This window comes from Rhinoderma darwinii, chromosome 5 (assembly GCF_050947455.1).
Source record: "Rhinoderma darwinii isolate aRhiDar2 chromosome 5, aRhiDar2.hap1, whole genome shotgun sequence".
NCBI lineage: Eukaryota > Metazoa > Chordata > Amphibia > Anura > Rhinodermatidae > Rhinoderma > Rhinoderma darwinii.
This window is the reverse complement of record NC_134691.1, coordinates 332053490-332078027: the sequence shown is the minus strand read 5'-3', so window position 1 is coordinate 332078027 and position 24538 is coordinate 332053490. Positions and strand designations below refer to the sequence as shown.

At 40.2% G+C, this 24538-nt stretch overlaps 1 long non-coding RNA gene across 1 annotated transcript; it reads left to right on the top strand.

Annotated features, from left to right (window-relative positions):
- Window positions 1-1200: 1200 nt before the first annotated feature.
- LOC142653060 (uncharacterized) lies at window positions 1201-23955 on the top strand. Its single transcript, XR_012848034.1, has 3 exons — window positions 1201-1788; window positions 4720-4771; window positions 23786-23955. It is a non-coding gene; the product is annotated as an uncharacterized LOC142653060 (long non-coding RNA).
- The last annotated feature ends 583 nt before the right edge of the window (window positions 23956-24538 follow it).

Sequence of the window (24538 nt, the reverse complement as noted above, 5' to 3'; positions counted from 1 at the left end):
TCACAATTTTTGACCTATGGCCAACTTTAGGATCGTATGTGAAGAAAAATACAATACGTCAGACCAGTGGCTCTCCATGTGGGCCCCTCAGCTTAGGGGGCCCACAGGTCCCCATCTACTTTATGCACATGATAGAGACTATTGTCAAGTCCCAGCTCATTAATCTGAAAAGATTGGATACAGCTTTAATGGTAGAGGAGACTTCTTATACATTAAAGGGGTGTTAAGATTGTGGGTCAACTGGGGCAAAGCTTCTACTGGAGGATCCAGAACCCCCCACACACCCATCAGACATGAGGTATTATTGAAAATATTTTATGTCCATTGATCCCAGTGGACACCAAAAATGTGATTCTGGTTCTGCCTAACCGATAATGGTCTAGGGGCCGACTACGGTCTACTTAACCCTTGGGCCTTACCAGTTATGGGCCTCTTATCAACCTCAGTGGCCATGATACTTTTTCTTTGTGTTAAGGAGCACTTATCATATTCCGTTTGCAGGCCCTAAGGAGTGTCCTTCATGTCTACCGTAAATGCCTAATGCCCAAGCGGTCATTTTGCCCCTTGGGTAATCCCAATCAGAGGACAACTCCTCCACCCCACCATACTGTCATAGAACATCCTTTAAGACATCTTCCTGACCAGAAACCTATTTAAATAAGTTTATGCAACTTTGTAATCACAAAAAAAAAAAAAATAATTATTATTATTATAACAAAATTGATTTTGTATCTGTTGAAATAAATTATCATTCTAATGTCATTACCGGCTCCTTCATTTCTTCTCTCCAATTTCTACAGGCAACATTTTCCCGCCTGTGATTATTAATATATTTTATTAGAATTTTTGATTGTTTTCGGGTAGCGACGGCGATTGAGAACGCTCTCATCTCTCAATTACAAAGACGAAACCGGCGCGCGTCTTCCTTTATGGATGATATAAGCCTCGTGTCTAATTAAGATGCATTACTATTCTTCAGCGTATCATAATGTAATCATTAAGCTACAAATTATACCAAAATATTCCCTGATTATGTGACTCGAATGGCTTTTCTTAATTTCGTTAATGCAGCCATTAAACGCTGAAGGTAAAGAAGCACCAGGGTAGTAATTTTACTTATGTATAAACACTAGGAATTTTCGCGACTATTACAAATTACTCCTCAAGTGCCGCACTTGTTCTGCAAACATTGAACATCGAGTCCTCCATGCATCGAGTTAACATAATATAAAGCCTCCAGGGATGTTTTTCTTAAGATTTTTTCTTTTTTTTGGGGGTAAACCTTATGCAAACACCTGTTTTAATTGTCTTCTCCCCTCATCACGTGCTCTCATTGTGTTTGAAGGAGAATTCATCTCACATGAGTTAACCTTGCTTTTCACAGAGGGCACCTGCCTACTTCCTAGCGCTTATTGTAAATCAAAACACGTTGAGACGTTAAGGCATTAAGATAAAGGAGCGATGACAAGGAGCTGTGCCGATGGGATTAAATGCTTTCTTCGCCACTTGAAATTTCAGAATAGGAGGGGCGGCCGAGGCAAATAAAATTACAGGGAGCAAGGAATTCCTGAAAATTCTTCGGATGGGTGTTCTCAAGGAATAGAAGTTGCTATAGTAGTGTTTAAAGATAAAAGGACGGACACCACTCTTCGTAGCCCGAGGCTTCTCTAATTGACCAAGACTTGCGATTCCACCCATCCAAAAATACTTGGCCCCCAACCGAGCTCAGGCCTGCAATGCATGTAAAACCGGTAGCTGAGCATTGTATATGCCTGCACATCTATTAGGGTAAGTGGCAGGTTGGGTCTCAGCAGTATATTCAACCAGTGATTGTCCTAGAAGCCTAGTGGTGCGTATATGACAAGTGCTGGTTATGGATTGAGCTTGGCCAACCACATCATCTCCTTGTCCTTATGCGTTACTGCCTTTGAGGACATTTATGAAATTGTTGCTTTGTCAGAAATTTGGCATCTGGGAGAACGCCACAAATTAAATTGGAGGTGCACCATAGGATCATTAAAGAGAACCCCTCCAGACCGGAGATGAGCAAATTTCCCAAAATTGGTTTCGGGTCGAATTGGACTTCCAACTTGATTCGGTTCGAATAAATTTGCTGCGAATCGCAAGTCCCCCTATTGACCTGAAACCTCACGCAGCCCCTCTGCTCTCTTCCGAAAATGTCCACTGATGGAGGAGCGCGTGATGCTACGCCGTCCATCAGCGTCTTTTATTGTTATGCACTGCACCTGCGCTAATTTTTTGGTGCGCAAGCGTAGATGAGAGAATTATACGAAGCTTTCATTTGCACTTGCACACCAGGAAACTAGTGAAGGCGCAGTGCATTACAATAAGAGACGCTGATGGGTGGAGTCAGGTCACGCGCCCCTTCATCATCAGACATTTTGCTGCGATTCCTGCGCCACGAATCCAAAAAGTTTTGGATTAGGACGAATCTGAAACTTTTTGGAAATTTGAACCGAATTCGATTTGCTCATCTCCTGACATGTCGGTTTTAGTAGTACTTTTACTTTGCATCCATTTAGATATATCTCCCCTGTTGTCTCTCTTCCCTTAAAGGCACAGTCCAGTTTAGAAAACCCATTTTTATATTCTCTGTTAGGGAAGATGGGGAATCCGCTGTTCAGGATCCTTATCTCTTGGCTGGAGTGGAGAGCAGTTATAAAGAGCGTCCCTCACTCTGGAGGACCTGTCCTGCCACTCACAGGCAGTCCATTGTTATGAATAGGCACTGTGTAATGCTTTGTTTCTCCTGTCGGGGCGGTGCAGGGAACATGAACACTTAATTTCCACACAGATTAAAGCTGATCGCTGGGGGTCACAGCAGGGAGATACTATAATCTGCATAGGGAACCGTTCTAACAAATAGAGAGTACCCAAAGCTATAGACACATCATTTTTATCTTAATACTTCGGCTACCAGGAGACAGAAGTTCTGGTAACGTTTGAGTAATATGCCCTACAAGAATTTCTGTAATAAAGAAGGTAATCATGATGATCTTCTCACGATCATGGAGATTCATAGTGGTCACCTCTTGAGACGTTGTCCGTTGCTAGGCAACCAACCAAACAATAAAATTCTTAACAACTTGACAGAAGATGACAATTCCAGGGCTCCTATTTACCGGGGATTTTATGAATAATAATCTTCAGTGCTATATAATCTTTCGACAATAACCTGTCATTCCTGGTTTTGCTATATACCCCTCATATAGTCATTGTATTTATGTCAGGGACAATTTCCTTTTTTTTTCAGGCTTTTCTTGCACAATCCTTTGTAAATCTCAAAGTTTTGAGTGAATTGATCTTAAAAAAATAAAAATGTAAAAAAATCCCCCGGTGTCATATAATAAACCGGGGAAGATTATTGTGACAGCTGAAAACAATACTTGTTAAAAACAAAACTTGGTATTAAATTGGGGAATTTTTGTGAAAGGCTGCAAGATGGAAATTTTAATATGAAATAGCACGTTAGGTTATTCATCTCATATCTCATTTGTCAAATGCCAAAAACCTGACAGGTGACAGTCAACATTATGCAAATGACACTGAGCACCCGGGATCAAGTCCCATCTTAACCCAAGGCAACATATGTGGCACTAAATACCACTCACCCCCTGCCGCCCTGCTTACTATAATTGATTGCATAATCAGCATAGTATTTAACACAATATTACCCTCAGGGGTTAACAGTGTAAAAAAAAACAAAAAAAAAACAAACACCCCTATATAGAAGCAAAGTAGGCCCTTCGTGTTGGCCAGCTTCAATTGGGAGAATTAGATTGCAAGCCTTAAGAAGCAAAGCCACATTGACATGAATACACTGTATATAAGGTTCTGCAGAATATACTGTTTTTCAGGTGGTCACAATTACCTGATTTCCACGTTTTACATACTTGCCTCGGCCCCTCATCAAGGGAGCGTGCTAAATCCATAAAGCGGGGTCAAATAAGTGGCTTCCAGACAACGCCGGCGCCACTTATCTCTGGAAAACAATATGATTGCACAAGTAAAATCCAACTTCTCCGATTCATGGTCTTACTTACATAGAAAATATATATCTTATTCTCCCTTCCATAGACAATCAGTCAGCATAGACATGAGAGTATGGCGGGATTTTATAACCATGGGCAGCTGGGGTGTTGTTATTTTGACTTGGGACCCTGCGACGGCGCAAGTAGTTCTAATTATTAAAGTGGTTGTACAATATAGATAATCCCTTAAAGTCTTGTTCACATCTGCGTTGGGGGCATCCGTCGCAAATCCATCAGAGATTACCAGAAACAATAGAGCAGCATGCTGCGCTATTGTTTCCGGTCCAACCACTGACACGCCGACGGAAACCATTAAAGTCACTGGGTTCCATCGGCCATGGTGCAACGGAACCGTCGCTTATGGTTCTCCCTTGTTCTGCTTCTCTGGCGGAGCAAAACAATGGAAAGACCCGACGGGGATGTGAACATAGCCTTAGAATGAAGATACCCTGGCAATAAAGTGACTGACCACCCATAAGGCCACTGCAGGGGAAGTTTAGTATTACATGGTGTCTATTCAAATGAGGGCGCTCTGGCTAATAGTCCAAATGGGACAAACCCCCCCCCCCCCCCCATTCTGTGACATCTAAATGTTTTTATAGGGCATGGAAAGGGGTTGTCTTATAAGTCTTATATATTTATCAGTGTATACTCTGTTATATTAAAGGGATTTATGAGGTTCAAGTGAAAGTCATCCAATGGCCCATAACATCGACCAGGTAAGCGACGCACACACACCCGGCCGTCCATATGTTGTAAAAGAAAAAGTGATTCATCAGATCAGGCACCTTCTTCCATTGTTCCATGGTCCAGTTCTGATGCCCACTGTAGGCGTTTTCGGCAAAGGACAGGGGTCAGCATGTCTGCGGCTACATAGCCCCATATACAGCAAGATGCGATGCTCTGCGTGCTCTGACTCCTTTCTATCATAGTCAGCAGTAACTTTTTCAGCAATTTGTGCTACAGTAACTCTTCTGTGAGATTGAACTATACGGTCTAGCCTTCACTCCTCACGTGCATCAATGAGACTTGGACTCCATTCCCTTGTCAAACACCATTGTAACTAGATAATCAATGTTATTCACTTCCCTGTCAGTGATTTTAATATTATGGCTGATCGGTGTATGTGCCCTATGCAAAACTTACATCTCAAAGATTAACCCAGAAGCCTAAGTCCTGAGCACATGCAGTGGATGGGGGTGGTTGTCATCTCCTCCTACATGACAGGATGCTCCCCCATTCTTCAAATCAGTGCAGCATAATTTGCGTTTGGGACATACATCTATACCTCCCAACCATCCTGGATTCAGCGGGACAGTCAGGCGGTGTCCTGCTGTCCTGGACGGCCATGGGTATGTCCCGCTGTCAACTGTATCTGCATCATCAGCACGCAGATACAGTTGAACCCAATGCTGAAGCAGGGAACCATCAGCTCCCTGCTTCAGAATTAGTTCAGTGCGGAGGAGCAGAGGGAGCTCCTGAGCTCGCCGAGGCCTCCCTGGGCACAGCGCTACTTTAAGCGCTGTGTTCAGGGAAGCCCTTGACGTCACTGTCCATATATGGACAGTAATGTCAGTGGCAACTGATTAAGCGGAATCTCCGTTGCCGATGATCTGTCCGGGGATTCCGCTCCTAGAGGAAACCCCTGCGGTAACTGTCCATATATGGACATTAATGTCAGGGGCTCCTCCAAGAGCAGAATCCCCGGCCAAAGTCAACAACGGGGATTCAGTTTAAGGAGTAGCCACTGATGTCAGTGCCATTATATGGACAGTGACATCAGGGCTTCCCTCTCGGAGTGGAATCCCGGGCTGGGGATTACACTCCTAGATGACTTCCCAATGGTGCTATCTACATGGGGGTAGCGCTCTCTACAGGGAGGTAGCGCTATCTTCAAGGGGGTGTGGCACTATCAACATGGACACTGTGACACTATATAGGGGCACTACCTACATGGGCGCTATCTACATGGGCACTGTGACACTATCTACAAGGCCACTGGCACTTTATATGTGGGCCCTGTCACTAGGGGCAGCTTTGGGGGCATTATACTATATAAGGGCAGCTATGGGGCATTATACTGTATAGGGTTAGCTATGGGGGCATTATGCTGTATGGGGCAGATATGGGGCATTATACTGTATGGGGCAGCTATGGGGCATTATTCTGTATGGGGCATCCGTGTGGGAATTATACTGAATGGGGCATTATACTGTATGGGGTAGCTATGGGGGCATTAAGCTTCATGGGGGCAGCTATGGGGTATAAAGTTGTATGGGAGAATTTGTTTAATCATTATATTGCATGGGAGCATCTGTGTGGGCATTATACTGCATGAGAGAATCTGTGTTGGCTTTCTACTGTGTGGGTCCATCTATGGGGGCAATATACTATATGGTGGCAGCAAGAGGGTATTATACTGTGTGGGGGCAGCTATTTGGCATTATACTGTGTGGGAAACACTATGGGAGCATGATACTGTGGGGGCAGTGTGTATGGGGATTGGGTGGGATTAGAGGCGTGGCATAAAATAATTTTTTTTGCCCCTTTTTGTGATACTTGAAAGTTGGGAGGTATGCATACAACACCATTACTAGCAGTACTCCTATCATTTGCTAAGATCCGAACTCCTTAAACTCCTTGACGGTTGTTGAACGTATTCAAGGATAAATGTCTTTGTCTGATAGTTGACATGTAAAGATGGTTCCTAATGTATCACGCTGTAAGGCATGAGAGTGGTCGGACAAGCCGGACCAGATGAAACACTAAACAACCGGATATTGACTGTGAGACAGACATCATAGGAGACATGTACAATCCATTAAGGATATCAGCATCTACGTTTAAGTATCTGGAGCTGCACTGGGAGTATTAGGTTGGTGCTATCAGACTTGAGATAAGGAACGATTAAAGGAGGAAATGGAGCAAATGAAGTAGTATCACTTAAATGGCCCGGCAATTACAAGCACAATAAAACATTAGTCAGTCGGACTTACAGACAGAAGAGGAAGTTGTAGACCCCCTAAAAGCGGGTAATTACTGGCTATATCATAGTACAGATAGGAAAATGTATCCCCTACAACATTCCAATAGATGTTCAGTTCCAGTACAGACCAAATAGATCGAAATGATGGGAAAAATTACCCTTCTACATGGGAACTGCATTTTATATCCCCTGACCATGGACTGCACTGAACTAAACATTGACTGCACTATTATTAGTCTGGCCAACTGCTGGTAAACAGATCATGGTTCTCAAAGACATCTATGATCAGTTGTATCTGTTATGTGGAAAATTGGTGGTATCTATGTAGGCTTCCATCTATAATCTACAGCTAGAATAGGATTGGTCATTATGGAGAAAAGAATTGTTATAAATTGTGCAAGTATTATAGATTTTTCCCATGAGCTATAGACTAAGAACCAGAAAATGTACACAAGTCTTACCAGACCAAAATACTTGTCCTTTGGAAAACTACTGTAATGCTGCCCCTATATACAAGAATATAACTACTATAATACAGCTCCTATATACAAGAATATAACTACTATAATACTGCTCCTATATACAAGAATATAACTACTATAATACTGCCCCTATATACAAGAATATAACTACTATAATACTGCCCCTATATACAAGAATATAACTACTATAATACTGCCCCCTATATACAAGAATATAACTACTATAATACTGCCCCGATATACAAGAATATATCTACTATAATGCTGCCCCTATATACAAGAATATAACTACTATAATACTGCCCCCTATATACAAGAATATAACTACTATAATACTACTCCTATATACAAGAATATAACTACTATAATACTGCCACCTATATACAAGAATATAACTACTATAATACTACTCCTATATACAAGAATATAACTACTATAATACTGCCACCTATATACAAGAACATAACTACTATAATACTGCTCCCTATATACAAGAATATAACCGCTATAATACTGTCTCCTATATACAAGAATATAACTACTATAATACTGCCCCTATATGCAAGAATATAACTACTATAATACTGCCCCCTATATACAAGAATATATCTACTATAATGCTGCCCCTATATACAAGAATATAACTACTATAATACTGCCCCCTATATACAAGAATATAGCTACTATAATACTGCTCCTATATACAAGAATATAACTACTATAATACTGTCCCTATATACAAGAATATAACTACTATAATACTGCCCCTATATTCAAGAATATATCTACTATAATACTGCCCATATATATAAGAATATAACTACTATCATACTGCCCCCTATATACAAGAATATAACTACTATAATACTGCTCCTATATACAAGAATATAACTACTATAATACTGCCCCTATATACAAGAATATATCTACTATAATACTGCCCCTATATATAAGAATATAACTACTATCAAACTGCCCCCTATATACAAGAATATAACTACTATAATACTGCCTCCTATATACAGGAATATAACTACTATAATACTGCCCCTATATACAAGAATATATCTACTATAATACTGCCCCTATATATAAGAATATAACTACTATCATAATGCCCCCTATGTACAAGAATATAACTACTATAATACTGTTCCCTATATACAAGAATAACTTCTATAATACTGCCTTTATGTACAAGAGTATAACTACTATAATACTGCCCCCTATATACAAGAATATAACTACTACAATAATACTACTCCTATGTACAAGAATATAACTACTATAATACTGCCCCCTATATACAAGAATATAACTACTATAATACTGCCCCTATATACAAGAATATAACTACTACAATACAACCTCCTATATACAAGAATATAACTACTATAATACTGCCCCCTATATACAAGGATATAACTACTATAATACTGTCCCCTATATACAAGAATAACTTCTATAATACTGCCTTTATGTACAAGAGTATAACTACTATAATACTGCCCCCTATATGCAAGAATATAACTACTACAATAATACTACTCCTATGTACAAGAATATAACTACTATAATACTGCCCCCTATATACAAGAATATAACTACTATAATACTGCCCCTATATACAAGAATATAACTACTACAATACAACCTCCTATATACAAGAATATAACTACTATAATACTGTCCCCTATATACTAGAATATAACTACTATAATACTGCCACTATGTACAAGAATATAACTACTATAATACTGCTCCTATATACAAGACTATAACTACTATAATACTGCCCCCTATATATAAGAATATAACTACTATAATACTGCTCCTATGTACAAGAATATAACTACTATAATACTGCCCCCTATATACAAGAATATAACTACTATAATACTGCCCCTATATACAAGAATATAACTACTACAATACAACCTCCTATATACAAGAATATAACTACTATAATACTGCCCCCTATATACTAGAATATAACTACTATAATACTGCCACTATGTACAAGAATATAACTACTATAATACTGCTCCTATATACAAGAATATAACTACTATAATACTGCCCCCTATATATAAGAATATAACTACTATAATACTGCTCCTATTTACAAGAATATAACTACTATAATACTGCTGCTATATACAAGAATATAACTACTATAATACTGCCCTATATACAAGAATATAACTACTATAATACTGCTCCTATATACAAGAATATAATTACTATAATACTGCCCCCTATATACAAGAATATAACTACTATAATACTGCCCCCTATGTACAAGAATATAACTACTATAATACTGCTCGCTATATACAAGAATGTAACTACTATAATACTGCCCCTATATACAAGAATATACCTACTATAATACTGACCTCTATATACTAGAATATAACTACTATAATACTGCCCCTATATACAAGAATATAACTACTATAATACTGCCCCCTATATACAAGAATATAACTACTATAATACTGCCTCCTATATACAAGAATATAACTACTATAATACTGCTCCTATATACAAGAATATAACTACTATAATACTGCCCCCTATATACAAGAATATAACTACTATAATACTGCCTCCTATATACAAGAATATAACTACTATAATACTGCCCCTATATACAAGAATATAACTACTATAATACTGCCCCTATATACAAGAATATAACTACTATAATACTGCCCACTATATACAAGAATATAACTACTATAATACTGCCCCCTATATACACGAATATAACTACTATATTACTGCCCCTATATACAAGAATATAACTACTATAATACTGCCCCCTATATACAGGAATTTAACTACTATAATACTGCTCCTATATACAAGAATATAACTACTATAATACTGCCCCCTATGTACAAGAATATAACTACTATAATATTGCCCCCTATATACAAGAATATAACTACTATAATACTGCTCCTATATACAAGAATATAACTACTATAATACTGCCCCCTATATACAAGAATATAACTACTATAATACTGCCCGCTATATACAAGAATATAACTACTATAATACTGCCCCCTATATACAGGCATATACTTATTTTAATACCGTCATAAATAAGAACAAACATATAATAATATTGCCCCCTATAGAATAAAAAAATGCTATAATTCTGTTAGTATTATAACACATAGTGTGATCTGGGGGCCATGATGTCTTGTACTGACGCTCCATGGTTCTCATCTATACAATGTACATGTATAAGGTAATTGTTCCCATGTGGAATCACTGACAATGTGTAAATAACAAATGATTAATTTCCAAACTAGAAAATAAACTATGATGTGCAAAGTGTTGACAGATTGCAGCCCCGCCGACTCTGCCACCCTAGTCACTGGCCTCTGTGGCCTTTCTATAGAGCCAGGTCTGTCGATCAGCGTGCTCAATGTCAGCAATCTGACACAGTGATACCAAAATCATTTTCTTCTGTGTCCCCTAATCCGGAAATTCCTCTTACCAAGAGGCTTCCCTTACACAAAGGCTCAGATTCCTTCCAGGCTCTGTCAGGTTACATGCTACAAGGAGCCTGAGACACATAACAGAGCTCTGCATGCAGAACCCTCACACTTCCGCTCTGCAGAGCAGGTTACATAGCGCTCTGCCAGCTTGTCTTTGAATACAAGTGACGAGTTACAGGTGTCTCCAGACATGAAAGGGTAAAAAGCAATGAAACAGAACAGTCTGGGGTATTTTCCTTACATAAATGATTGTCTAGGTCATCGTATCTATACCATCTAACTGTAGAATAACCCAAAACATCCACAAATAGGGCTAAAAAAATAGGGGTATACTTATTTGTACAGATGAAGCAGAGCTGAATTTGTCATTTCACTCATTGGCGCTGCATTATTAACACATTGGGAGAGATCAATACTGGCAAAACTGGTACACTAGCCCCACTCCAGTGAATTATGGGCTATGCTCTTTAACAAACCTCCCGCACAGATGGCAGAGAGTGCCACTGGGCAGGGAAAAAAGTTGACGTGACCTTGGTCCCTTTATTTTTGGGATCATTGGGGGGTGGGGTTTATGCCTAATAGACACGACCGTTGTGCGCCGGCTGTGTCCCGTCCATGATCCGTGGAAAGATAGGACATGTTCTTTCTTTCCACGGATTGGAGAATTGGGTCAGTTTTCACGGACCCGATTCACCCGCTAAAGTGTATCGGGTGCCATTCGGATGCCGTGAAATACGTCCCGAATGGCACTAGGTCATGTGCAACTGCACTTAGAGGATTGACCCCTACCCATTATAATGTGATGGCATATGCAAGCAATATGCTATAACATTAGTTAGTACTACCCCTTTAAAACAACTTCACGTTGGACTAATCAGAAAAAATGGAAAAAAAAGTCAATATATGAGACTCATTTGGGTTTGTAAAGAAGTGAATTTCATAAATATGACTTCCGCGGGTAATACATTGATAAGTCTGCCACAGTGTTTTATCACTCTCTGCTGTGCCAGACTACGAACTCACCTCTGCTATATAGGTATTAAACAAGGTTAACAAGGTATTAAACAAGGTTATACTCTGGGTGTTACTACTATATCTTATTTGGAATCATGAATATGATAGCAACGCATTTCTCAGGCAGTTGTAATACGGCTGAAATGCGTTGATTTCCTTTCCATATTCTCTGGGTTATTTCAGCAAAGGACAGTTATGTCAGGAAAAAAATAAGATAGAATTATGTAGAGATACATTTATGGAATATAATATACAATCAATGCAGGCCGGCATGGTTACAGGGGGTGCATACATACTAACATATTTTAAGCCCCACCCTCATTCTGCCCGAGAACACCCCCAAAGGACACTCTTTTTGAAGCAAATTAGTATTAACTCCGCCCTTTTGTGGTTTGGTTTCTGGGACAGTCCAACAAAATTAAGGATTTTTGCCAAGTATGGGGGTAAGATTTGCTACTTTGTATCCCTGGGTCCTGGGGTGTCTTGTTTAAAGGGGTACTCCCATGATTGTAAATGATTGCTTATCGCTAGGGGAGCTCATGAGAGAAGGCCTCATTATGTGCCCCTGCCAGAAGCGTAACTTGCAGTTTCTGGGCCTCCTTCCACCTGCCATGTGTCATTTATAATAATGGTATCTTCGTACATAACAGAGGAACATCACAGAGGAACCACTGGGCCCCATCAGGACCCAGGGCCTACATATAATTGAACCGTTAAGACTCTGTTCACATCTGTGTTAGGAACCTCCGTTGCATATTCTGTTGTTTTCGTCACACAAAATACCGTAACATGCTGCGCTATGTTGTCCGGCAAAACGACAGCACCCCTTGACGGAAAACCCAATGTAACCCATTGAAGTCAATGTATTCTGTCATGCGACAGATCCGGCGACTCCGTTTTTCGTTGTTCTGGTCCTTTGACGAAGCAAAAGAATGGAAAGCCTTGATGCAGAACCTGACAGAAAGCGTTTTATTAAAGGGTCGACCGTAAATGAATGGGCAGCCATGTAATAAATTATCACTTTGCGTCCTCGGGGAGCAAGAGAAACTCTCATCTCTGTCCAAAAGATGGCTGACCCGAGCTGAGAAATCTCCCTCTCATATTTGCCAACTGTCCCGATTTCGCAGGACAATCTCATGAACCGAACCAGGACAGGTTTTGTTGGGCATTTTGGGGCATTGGGGGGAGAATGGGGCAGGGCTTAAAAGGTAACTAAACGTTCTACAAACTTCTGACATGTCATAGTGACATGTCAGAAGTTTTGATTGGTGGGGGTCCGAGCACTGAGACCCCCACCAATCGCTAGAACGTAGCGGCAGAAGCGCTCGTGTCAGCGCTCAGCCGCTTAGTGTCTGTTCGGCTTTTCCAGAAATGAATGTATCGGTGTACGGACTCAATAGAAAGCCAGTACTCCGATACAACGGCTTTCCGAAAGAAGCCGAACAGAAACGAAGCGGCTCAGTGCTCACACGAGCGCTTCTGCCGCTTCGTTTTAGCAATTGGTGGGGGTCTCGGTGCTCAGACCGCCACCAATCAAAACTTCTGACTTGGGATTACAATGTTGGTAATTATGCCCTCTATGAGAGCAATATGCACTAATGGCACACATGGGCAGGGATGGTCATGATGGCACCACCCCAGTAATAGTAACTAACTATATCAGAAAAGCAAGTTTTTGAAACTTTTTGTAAGGTACCTCCAAAGTAAGAGGAGGCCTCTAAGTGAAGCCCCTAGATGTCTTCAGACGGAAGGTGTAGACTCGTGAAGACATAATATTCATGCATTATTTGCTCTTAAATATAGATATCCGATAAAATTTCAGGACTGACACCCTCTAAAGATATCACAAGGACAATGTCACCCGCTCACGTCTGCTGGAACCAGGGAGGGACAAGAAGAGTCTTGTTCTGTGGCCGGAGTAAGCTCTTGGACTATGATGGCAGCGGCAGATTAGCTTTTCTGCAGAATCATATTTAGCTGCAGGCCCTTGGAGGACGTGGAACACCGAGGACTCAGACAGATTGGAGGAGACTGACGTTATCACTGCTAAAGACAGTCGATTATTGAGGACATTTCACTTATAATCTAAAGACTTTACAAATCTTATCTCCCCGACCCAGTGCTGGTGTCTCCTTAAACCTCTCCAGTCACAGCATGAAAATTATGGTGTGATGGAACATCCCCTCTCCTCGTGTCACAGTCATTGGGATCCAGGAAGCTGAGATATGGGGTGCTGTTTGGTAAGGTCTGTCACGAAGCGGGTAGTGGACTCACTAGGCCGTACCGCCGTAGCGGGGAGGCAGCTGGCCAAACAACAGGAAACCCCAGAAATACAATGTCCCGCACAAGGGTACCTGGATAGTCCAGACGCTGGCCGAAGCTCTGGCACAGATGGAGATGGGTGCAGCAGACAGCGCCAAACGTGGCGGATGACACAGGAGCTGCAAGTTGCACCAGACGTGGCGGATTCCTCCATACGTGGCAGATGACACAGAACGTGGCTGATTCCTCCGGACGTGGCAGATGACACAGGACGTGGCGGATTCCTCCTGACGTGGCAGATGACACAGGATGTGGCGGATTCCTCTGGACGTGGCGGATTCCGCCGGTCATGGCAGATGACACAGGACGTGGCGGGATCCTCCGGACGTGGCAGATGACACAGGACGTGGCACGACTTGATACTAAGGAACAGCACGGGAAACAGGAACGGGGAACAAGGCACGGGTCACAGCAGGAACCGGAAACACTAAGGGACCATTTGCAAGACAGACTGGGAAAACGAACAACGCTCAGGCAAGGATTAGAAGGCCAGGGGCCTTCTTATAGACCAGGAAATCATAGCAGTTGATGATGATGATGACTTCCTCCTATTTGCGCGCGCTGGCCCTTTAAGGCCGGGCACGAGCGTGCGCGCGCACCCTACGGGACACAGCCGAACGGAGCGGAAGTGAGCGCTGGCGTCTCCTAGGAAGGAGATGGGGACCAGCGCTCACAGATCTATGGCTGCGGGCGTCGGGAGGTGAGTAAACCCGACGGCCCATGGACATGGACGCTACAGTGTCCTTACACAGTTCAGTTGTCCCTGTGCAGGAACAGAAAACTATGGTGGACCATCATGTTCCCTCTTTGTCATAGGCAGCCACAGTGACAGGTAAAGCAGTTCTTCAGTGTGAGGACCTCACCATACAGCTCAGAATATATCAGTTTCCTGGAGTTTATCACAGTCATCAGGGATATAGTAGGGTAAAAGGGGGGCATATTTTTGCCCCGTAAGAAAACGCAGGCATACGGGGATACAGTAGGGTCTCATAGACTTATATGGGTGCGGTATTTCGGCTCCGTACAACTCGGAGCATAATATGGCGGGGGGTCCTTAGAGAAGTATTGCCTGGAAAAAGGGTAGTGCTTTGTAACTTAATCATCGAGATCATTTTTTTACTCTAGTTTATGGGTTCCATTGGAGCTTTCCGTCAGGAGAACCCATGAACGGGACCCTGACTGAAACAAACGGCAACCATAGGTTTCTGTTTGCGTCACCATTGATTTTAATGGTGACGGATGCGGTGCGAATGATTTCCGTTTGTCAGCGTTGTGTAATTTTGATGGAAGGAATAGCGCTGTCGACTAGGGTATTGATTCTATCAAAACGACGGAAGCCTTACACAACGGTGACAAACGGAAACCATTTGCACCGGATCCGTCACCATTGAAATCAATGGTGAGGCAAACAGAAACCTCTTGTTTCCGTTTTTGTTTCAGTCAGGGCTCCGTTCATGGGTTCCCCTGATGGAAAGCCCTGACGCAGATGTGAACGAAGCCTAATGCGTACGATTCGGCGATATGTGACTATTCGATACTGGTATTGAAATTGTAATTGTAGTTACATGGTACAGAGGCCGGGCACCAAAGTCTAGATGGGTGGATTTATTGCCAGGTCAACCGTCGAGCGATTTTATTTACACAAAGTGGTTTGCAAATCTTACGATAAACACTTTTAGGATACCTGATGATATGTGATCACGATTTCTTGAAAAGTGGTCGCCTATCAAAATGAGTCAAATCGTGCGCATTATCAGAGCGTGTAAAGGCAAAATTTTAATATATATATATATCCGATTATATTCTAAAGATAATAATAAATAATTTTGACATAACATATATACTTTCATTATTATAATATGCTATATTTATTTCCATTAAATTCTAAAATTTCGGTAAAATTGGAATTAAATTTAGTAACTTCTAGTACTTATAATAATAATAATAATAATAATAATAATAATAATAATAACAATAGTAATAATAATAGTAATAATAATAATATAATAGTTAGAATTAATATAAATAAATATATATTATCATTAATTTCCATTAAATGACATAATTCCATAAAATTACCTGTACATAAATAAATAATAAAAATAATTATTGTTATTGGTGTTATATTATTATATGTAAGTCTGAATATTTTTTTATTTAGTCTAAATAAAGAATAGTTATCATTTATTTTATATTGTTATTATGTTTCATTTGACTATGTTACTATAAAGATATATTTTTTTATATTTGCATAAATAAAATTACATTTTAATACCAATAATAATAATTTATTAATTTAAATATTATTGTTAAAATCATTACTTCAAAAATAATTTAAAACAACAAACAAATGTTTCAACTTTTTTCCCTAAATCAAACGGATAATTCAGATTTATTAAAATTCGATAAAAATTTTACAAAAGTTGCAAACAGTAGCAACAACTCCCTATAGACCTCTTAAAACTCCAAGTGCCGTCAATGTGGAAATTCTCAGATACCCTCCTCCACTCGGGTTTTAATAAATAAAAGTTATCGTATGTATAAATGGAAAAAAAACAACGAAAAAAAAACCAGCGCCGTGCAATTCTATAGGGACTGAGCTCTGCTGATAACTCAGGTGCACTGGATGATCTGGATATAAACAAACAGCTTTAGAAAAGTTCTACATTGTCTCCTGTCTACCCCGTCAATCTTTTTTTCCAATAATTATCATAATGATTCTCCACAAGGCACTTATTTGTTCGTCTTCTAAGACTCCGCATCTGGGTTTTGGTTGCGTTGCATGGTGGTAGATGTGAGCTGCAGACTTGACTTGGAGATTTATTTCCTCAGGGTTCGTAACTTATTTGAACAGCTGCAGAGAAAAACACAAAGTGACTTGTGATCTTAATGTCTGGAGAGTGTGCATCTTGATTCTCTCTGTTTTTGGTCCCGCACATAGACAACCTGTTTTCCTAACTGGGAATAATTTTTTTTGTAAATTAAAGGTCACTGCCGTTGATCAACCCACTAAGGGTTCCCCTGTACAGGTCAACGTAATAGTTAATGGTTCAAGTTTTTGTTTTTTTTTACAAAAAGAAAAAACAAAAACATTGCAGTTCTAAGGGAAGGGTCTGCCATTTGTCAATGGACCTGGAGATCTATAAATTTATATGTCATTGGGGGAGTGGGGGGGGATCATATATCAAAGTTAACTGGTGCTGCTTACCAAATGAAATGGGAGCAAGGAAATGATTTGACTATTTTTAGCTGGAAATGAGTGGAAGGCGGGTTTCCCGAGATCTATTATCTAGATAAAAGTTCTAATATGTGCTACGAGATTAAGTATAATTAACTTTAATGCTTTAATAAAGACTAAAAAATCGACTTCTTTTTTCTTTCCTAATGAAATAAGTTCAATTATGTTTTATTTTCAACAATGTATTAGAACGTATCGTCTAATGAAATCCCTTATGGAAAAGAAAAATATCTATGAGAATTAGAAATTGATTTTTTTCCCGGTAGAGACAAACATTTTAACTTCTTATAGCGATGATATCATGAAGGCAACCCCTTTTCTAAAGACAGTTGCCCCGGTGATCAGCCGTAACCAACGGGTAAAGGATTGCCCGGCCATTCAATTTGGCCGCTACCGGGAAAATGAATGGCCAACCACATCATTTATGGAGGGGCCGGGTTCACTAGAGTGGGAGCTGCTCTTAATTAACTGCCCACTGCTTAGAGTATAAAGTGGAGGACCACCTCTAAGATGTCCATATGACCTAATCGGGAATATAGACAGTGGTTGTCTTTATGATACAACCCCATCTAAGAATAGTGCAGAGGGGAAATCCAAAAACATAAAGAGGATCTGTTAAAGCAGGATCAATAAGTTAATTAATAGGGTATCCCAAATGGTGACTCAGGAACTTGTGGATCTGGTAAATTCCTGGGTCTCCAACATTTGAAATCTACTCATATGGTATGCCAGTGGCCAACCTCTCTCAATATCTCGATGCCAAGATGTCGGTCATCGACATAGAAGGTGGAAAAGAGCCAAGATCTACAAAGCTACTAGGAGGTCCTATGTTGCAGGTGGGGCATGCTACATTAATAAGGGAAGTTGATAGAACCCTCTTGAAGAGCTTTTCCACCTATAACCTAATTTGGCTTTAGGGCCAATTTCGTAAGAAAAATACCACCCAAAATGCTCATCTTGTGGGCCAAAATTCAGGACCATCACATATTGATATATCGTGTAACCTGGGTAGGCTTTCGACCTGTTATCTGGTAAAACTTAAAGGGAAAGATGTGTATAGTTCACAAGGTCGTAGTTTCCAAAATAACACAACCCTAAGCCTATCTGTAGGGGCTGCAGAGGTAGAAATTGCAACCAGGCCCCCCCAACACCTCATCTACTCAACCCCAAAAGTAAGCAGGAAAAGGTGATACAATGATGCCTTCTAAATGCTCTATAATATAATCCTGCTAGACAGAGTTATCACTATAGAAATAAATATGTTTAATAATGTATTTAGATACCGTTTAGCAAGTCATCAGTAGCATGTGAAGCCATTGGCGGGTTGGATGACGACCCAGGTGCCGTTTATGCAAGACATCCAAGTATCACCTCTGATAATAAGTCTCTAATATTCTTCACCATAGAGTAAACATATTTTCTACCATGGGTCAGAATTCTGTTGATGTCCTGTTTATGTACCATTCACAGACCATTTATTTGTGAAATTGGTGAGTGTTCAAGCTGCCAGATTACCACCATTGATGGCATCTTCAACCATGTCTCTGGGGCTAAGTGGCTTTCCTAATGTTGCTGCGTATTAAAATGAATTTCATTGTATTCGATAAATGAGTTACAACCTGTATTACAGTCCAGAGCTGCAGTCATAATTCTGCAGGCTTTAGAGCTGAAATCTCCCTGCATTCCTTGCTTGTTCAGTATCTGTACAGAACTTGTTCTGGTGATTTTTATTATTTAGGTGTTTACTTTACACCAGGCACTGCACAAAAATCTGATGTAGGAAAAACTAGATTTACCATGTATTAAAAGAGCTCAGCTAAGCAGTTAGAAGTGTGTCTGACAATAAGCTTATTGTCTGCTTTCTGTAACAATCAGCAGAATTAGCTCTGGAGTATAATACAGGCTGTAACAGGAACAGTGCAATATATATAATTTCATGTATGTACACAGTGATTCCATCAGCAGAATAGTGAGTGCAGCTCTGGAGTATAATACAGGATGTAACTCAGGATCAGTACAGGATAAGTAATGTAATGTATGTACATAGTGACTCCACCAGTAAAATAGTGAGTGCAGCTCTGGAGTATAATACAGGATATAACTCAGGATCAGTACAAGATAAGTAATGTAATGTATGTACACAGTGACTCCACCAGCAGAATAGTGAGTGCAGCTTTGGAGGATAATACAAGATGTAACTCAGGATCAGTACAAGATAAGTAATGTATGTACACAGCGACTCCACCAGCAGAATAGTGAGTGCAGCTCTGGAGGATAATACAGGATGCAACTCAGGATCAGTGCAGGATAAGTAATGTAATGTATGTACACAGTGACTCCACCAGCAGAATAGTGAGTGCAGCTCTGGAGTATAATGCAGGATGTTACTCAGGATCAGTACATGATAAGTAATGTAATGAATGTACACAGTGACTCCACCAGCAGAATAGTGAGTGCAGCTCTGGAGTATAATACAGGATGTAACTGAGGATCAGTACAGGATAAGTAATGTAACGTATGTACACAGTGACTCCACCAGCAGAATAGTTAGTGCAGCTCTGGAGTATAATACAGGCTGTAACTCAGGATCAGTACAGGATAAGTAATGTAATGTATGTACACAGTGACTCCACCAGCAGAATAGTGAGTGCAGCTCTGGAGTATAATACAGGATGTAACTCGGGGTCAGTACAGGATAAGCAATGTAATGTATGTACACAGTGACTCCACCAGTAAAATAGTGAGTTCAGCTCTGGAGTGTGATGCAGGTTGTAACTCATGATCAGTAAAGGATAAGTAATGTAATGTATGTGCAAAGTGACTCCACCAGCAGAATAGTGAGTGCAGCTCTGGAGTATAATACAGGCTGTAACTCAGGATCAGTACAGGATAAGTAATGTCATGTATGTACACAGTGACTCCACCAGAAGAATAGTGAGTGCAGCTCTGGAGTATAATACAGGATATAACTCAATATCATTATAAATAAAGTAATGTACTTTGTAACTCAGATTTTCATGTAGGTTTCACCTATATGATACCTATATAGTGTCCTAATTATTAGGGGGGCCAAAGGTCAGATAAACTATTAACTCTTTCACACACTTTCTTCTATAACGCTTATGAATACATTGCTGATATTATTGTAAGTTCTGATGCTGTTGTAAGTAAAACATCCCAGACCTCATGAAAATATCTAAAAATGTTCTTAAATCCAGCAAGGTGCACACAATCCGGAGAGGTGACTTATTTGCTTTTGAAGTGATATTTTTGCTGCTGTGCCAGATTTAATGGATAAAGGAGCTCTCATAGACTCTCACCAGTGCGGGACGTGTAATTAAAGGATTTGTTAACCTGCTTAGAACACGATGTAATATTAAATGAGTCAGCAGAACAGTGTATAGGCTTTGGGATCTCGGGGTGCTTAGAGGTCTAGGGCATGCTGGTACTTGTAGTTCCAGAGTTAGTGGAAAGCAGCAGCATGCATTTCTCTATTCTGCAGCCATCAGCAGCCACGTAGGGAGCTTTTACTTCCATACATGATACATCCATATATACTTAACTCTTGATGGACTCCATATAAGCGGAGTGTCACCATAAGCCATGCAGCAAGCATTTGATTACAGACCAAGATTTTATAGAAAATTGGCAACTATTATATTGTGTGCGGCTTCTGAGGCTGGGGGCTCTTAGGTCCCTGAGATTTCATTGTCAGTCTGAATATACAGCTAGGCGGAGTGTAACCAGGACCCACTGAGATCAGCTCATCCATGTGGAGCGAGGGCACGGCTGCCGCATCTTTAGACACAGGGCCCTTTGGTTTCAGTATATATTTATAGTGCATGTAATTAAACGCTAGTTATCGTGTAGTCGTGCCAGAGCGACATCATCACTTTAATTACCGCCTTCACCACCGTGTCTTTTATGGGTCCCTTGTCTTGCAACTGCTCCCCTACTGTCTTGCAATTGTCTGAATCTCATATACAACTCTGGTGCGCAGCCCATGTCTGTAATTACTTCCAGTACAGAAATTTCAACCAGTAATCAGCCCAAAATGAGCCGAGGCCTCCAGAATGTCAATAGTTCACCCTCAGCATTACACATAAAATGCAAAAACTGTTGTTTTTTTGCTTTTTTTTTTTTCCATTCATGTCTAGAAAGTCCCTAATTTAACCATAACCATTTCATATATATTATAAGTAATACAAGAAATTGCTATTACTTGTATGAAATGACGGCTGTTATTGTTCTAATAGCCAAATGTTTACATTTTTTTTATTTTTAATATAAAATAAAAATATAAAAAAAAATATAAAAACAAAATTAAAAAATTCTTACTTTATCCTCCAGTGTTTAAAAGGGTGATCCGGTTTCAAAAATGTTATACTTTGTATAAGGAAAGGTTATAAAATGTTTCAATAGAATTTTTGTATCAATTTCTCACGGTTTTCAAGAGCTCTGCTTGCCTTTGTTCACTAGGGCCCCATTCAGGGGTAGTTCACGCATTGTTTGGCGCTGATTTAGATGCGGAAACTGAAATATCAGGCAGGGTTTTATTTTTCCAGGGCGGCTTTTGGCTACTCGTGGAAAAAAAAGCAGCATGCTCTTTCTTCGAGAGGTTTCCGCCTCTGACCTCCCGTTGAAATCAACGGGAGGCAGAAAAAACCTGCGGCGCTCGTCTTTTGCGTTTTTTTTTGCAAAGAAAGCGAAAAAAAAAGAGTCAAACAACCCAATTCAAAATCAAAATATTTTTTCTGTCTGTCAAAAAATGAAGTGTGCTCTTCCCCTACGGCCCTGTTCGCACGGCAAAGACCCGTGAAAAAAAATGGCCGAAATGGACTCCCATTGATTTCAATGGGAGGTGGAGGCTTTTTTTTTTCCCACGAGCAACGTCCGTGTTCTGTCCGTGATTTTCACGAAACCCATTGACAAAACGCACAAGAATAGAACATGCAGTGAGTTTCACGCAGCGGACAAACGCTTCATGAAAAACACTGAATGTCTGGCGCATGAATTGCTGCAAAATTGTGTTTGAAAATTCAGCCCTATAGGTTACTGTCACTTTAACATGACTAAAGCTGGCTTGGCATTATAGGGCTTGAAAGGGGTTGGATACAGTTCTAGAAGACCTAAGAGAGTCAGACACAAGTTTTTAGTGCAATCTGGGCAAATTTATTAAAATCGAACCCGAAACAAATTTTGGTAAATTTGCTCATCTCTACTAAGGGTTATCCCATTTTGTATGCAGCCATCCAGGAACCTAGGACAGCTGGATGACCACGCCTTTAGGAGCCATATTTATGTATCCGTCGGGTTCCTTTAATACATGTCCTATCAACATGCCATAAAATACCGCAGTGGCTACACTAGGGCTACGCCGTGTCTTCTGGTGTATAATAGCCCCTTGCTTGCCAACCCTTACACAATTCTTTGGTTACACTCTAATAGAAATCAATGCCAATGTTGCATTGCCTTCAAGATTTACATTGATATCTATTAAAGCATCATGCATCTAGCATTATGATATTCTACCATGCAAAATTGCTTTGGGTGAAGGTCTTGCAGCTCTAGGCATTCCTATGGATTTAACTTTGACCCTTCAGCACGGTCCTGGACCCTAACAAAGAGCAGCATAGCAGTTTTCCTCCAGAAACAGCGCCATTCTTGTCTGTCTTGTGTTGCCGATCAGCACCATTCACTAGAAGTGGGCAGAGTTGCAATACCAGACACAGCCCTTGAACCAGAGTGGCACTGTTTCTGGAAGAAAGCAGCCATGTTTTTCTGATCTCACACAACCCCTTTACAAGTAAAAAGCACACATTCTTCACGTGAGGAATGAATTCAATAACAACAAGTTTATCAGGATTTCATGGGTTTCTCTGTTCTTGCCAATCATTTTTATCTAGCTGACATCTCCACACCTCTCACGCCTCTCTCCTAGTCCTGTCCTTGTCATTTCTAGGTTGACTACAGTAATTTCCTGACTTTCTCTTTACTTACAACCCTACAAATCATTAATACTTGTCTTCGGCATTCACTCGCTACATATGCTAATGGTTCTTGTACAAGCATCAGGCTCATTTCTTTTACTAAATCTTATTGTGTTTCTTTGCAGTTGATTTTGTTTTTATTTTGCTTAGTTATTTTCGGAATCTATATCCCTTTTTTTGCAGAAAGTAACCACCAAACCTTACTCCTCCCCCCTAAACACAGCCCCTCTTCATAACCATGTGATTAAAAGGGATTCCCAAACAATATTGATTGATGCTCCGGCTGGCAGATGCGCCGTTTCACCCCGTTCTTTGGCTTTGTTTTTAGTATGTAGCCATGAAGATACAAGAGTCTGCATAGGAGCTGCATACACAAAACTGTATGTAAATTTATTTAAAAATATGAATAAAAAAACATTAAAAACACAAGTCTTTGCATTGTCCTCTACTGTTAAGAAATCACTGTTTCTAAAGCTGGGTGGCATTCAATATGACCACCACAGCTTCTATAGATGTTGTCACCCAGCTTTATTTGCGCCATAATTACAACCCTGATCCTAAGTTTCCACCGTATTGGTTTCGATGTCCATTGGAACCTTCACGTTCAATTTTCTTTTGCAGAATGGTCTCAAGGATTCTGACATCACTCAAAGAAAATAGCTGAAGGCCACAAAATGATAGACATAGCATGAAAGTTAGATGATGATTTCTAATAAGTAACCCTCAGGACCTACAGCCATGACTAATATATAGAAAAGCCGAAAAGTGCATTCTCTAGGATCACAGATCACGTAAGGGTTGTATAACAAGTAGAGAAAGAGGAGATGTGATTCCTCAAGGAGACAATCTTCAATCTTCTTCTTCACTTATGTTCTTTGGTCTACAATTTATATACTGTATAAGGGCACGTGGTAGAGCAGAAATTAATGGCCTAGA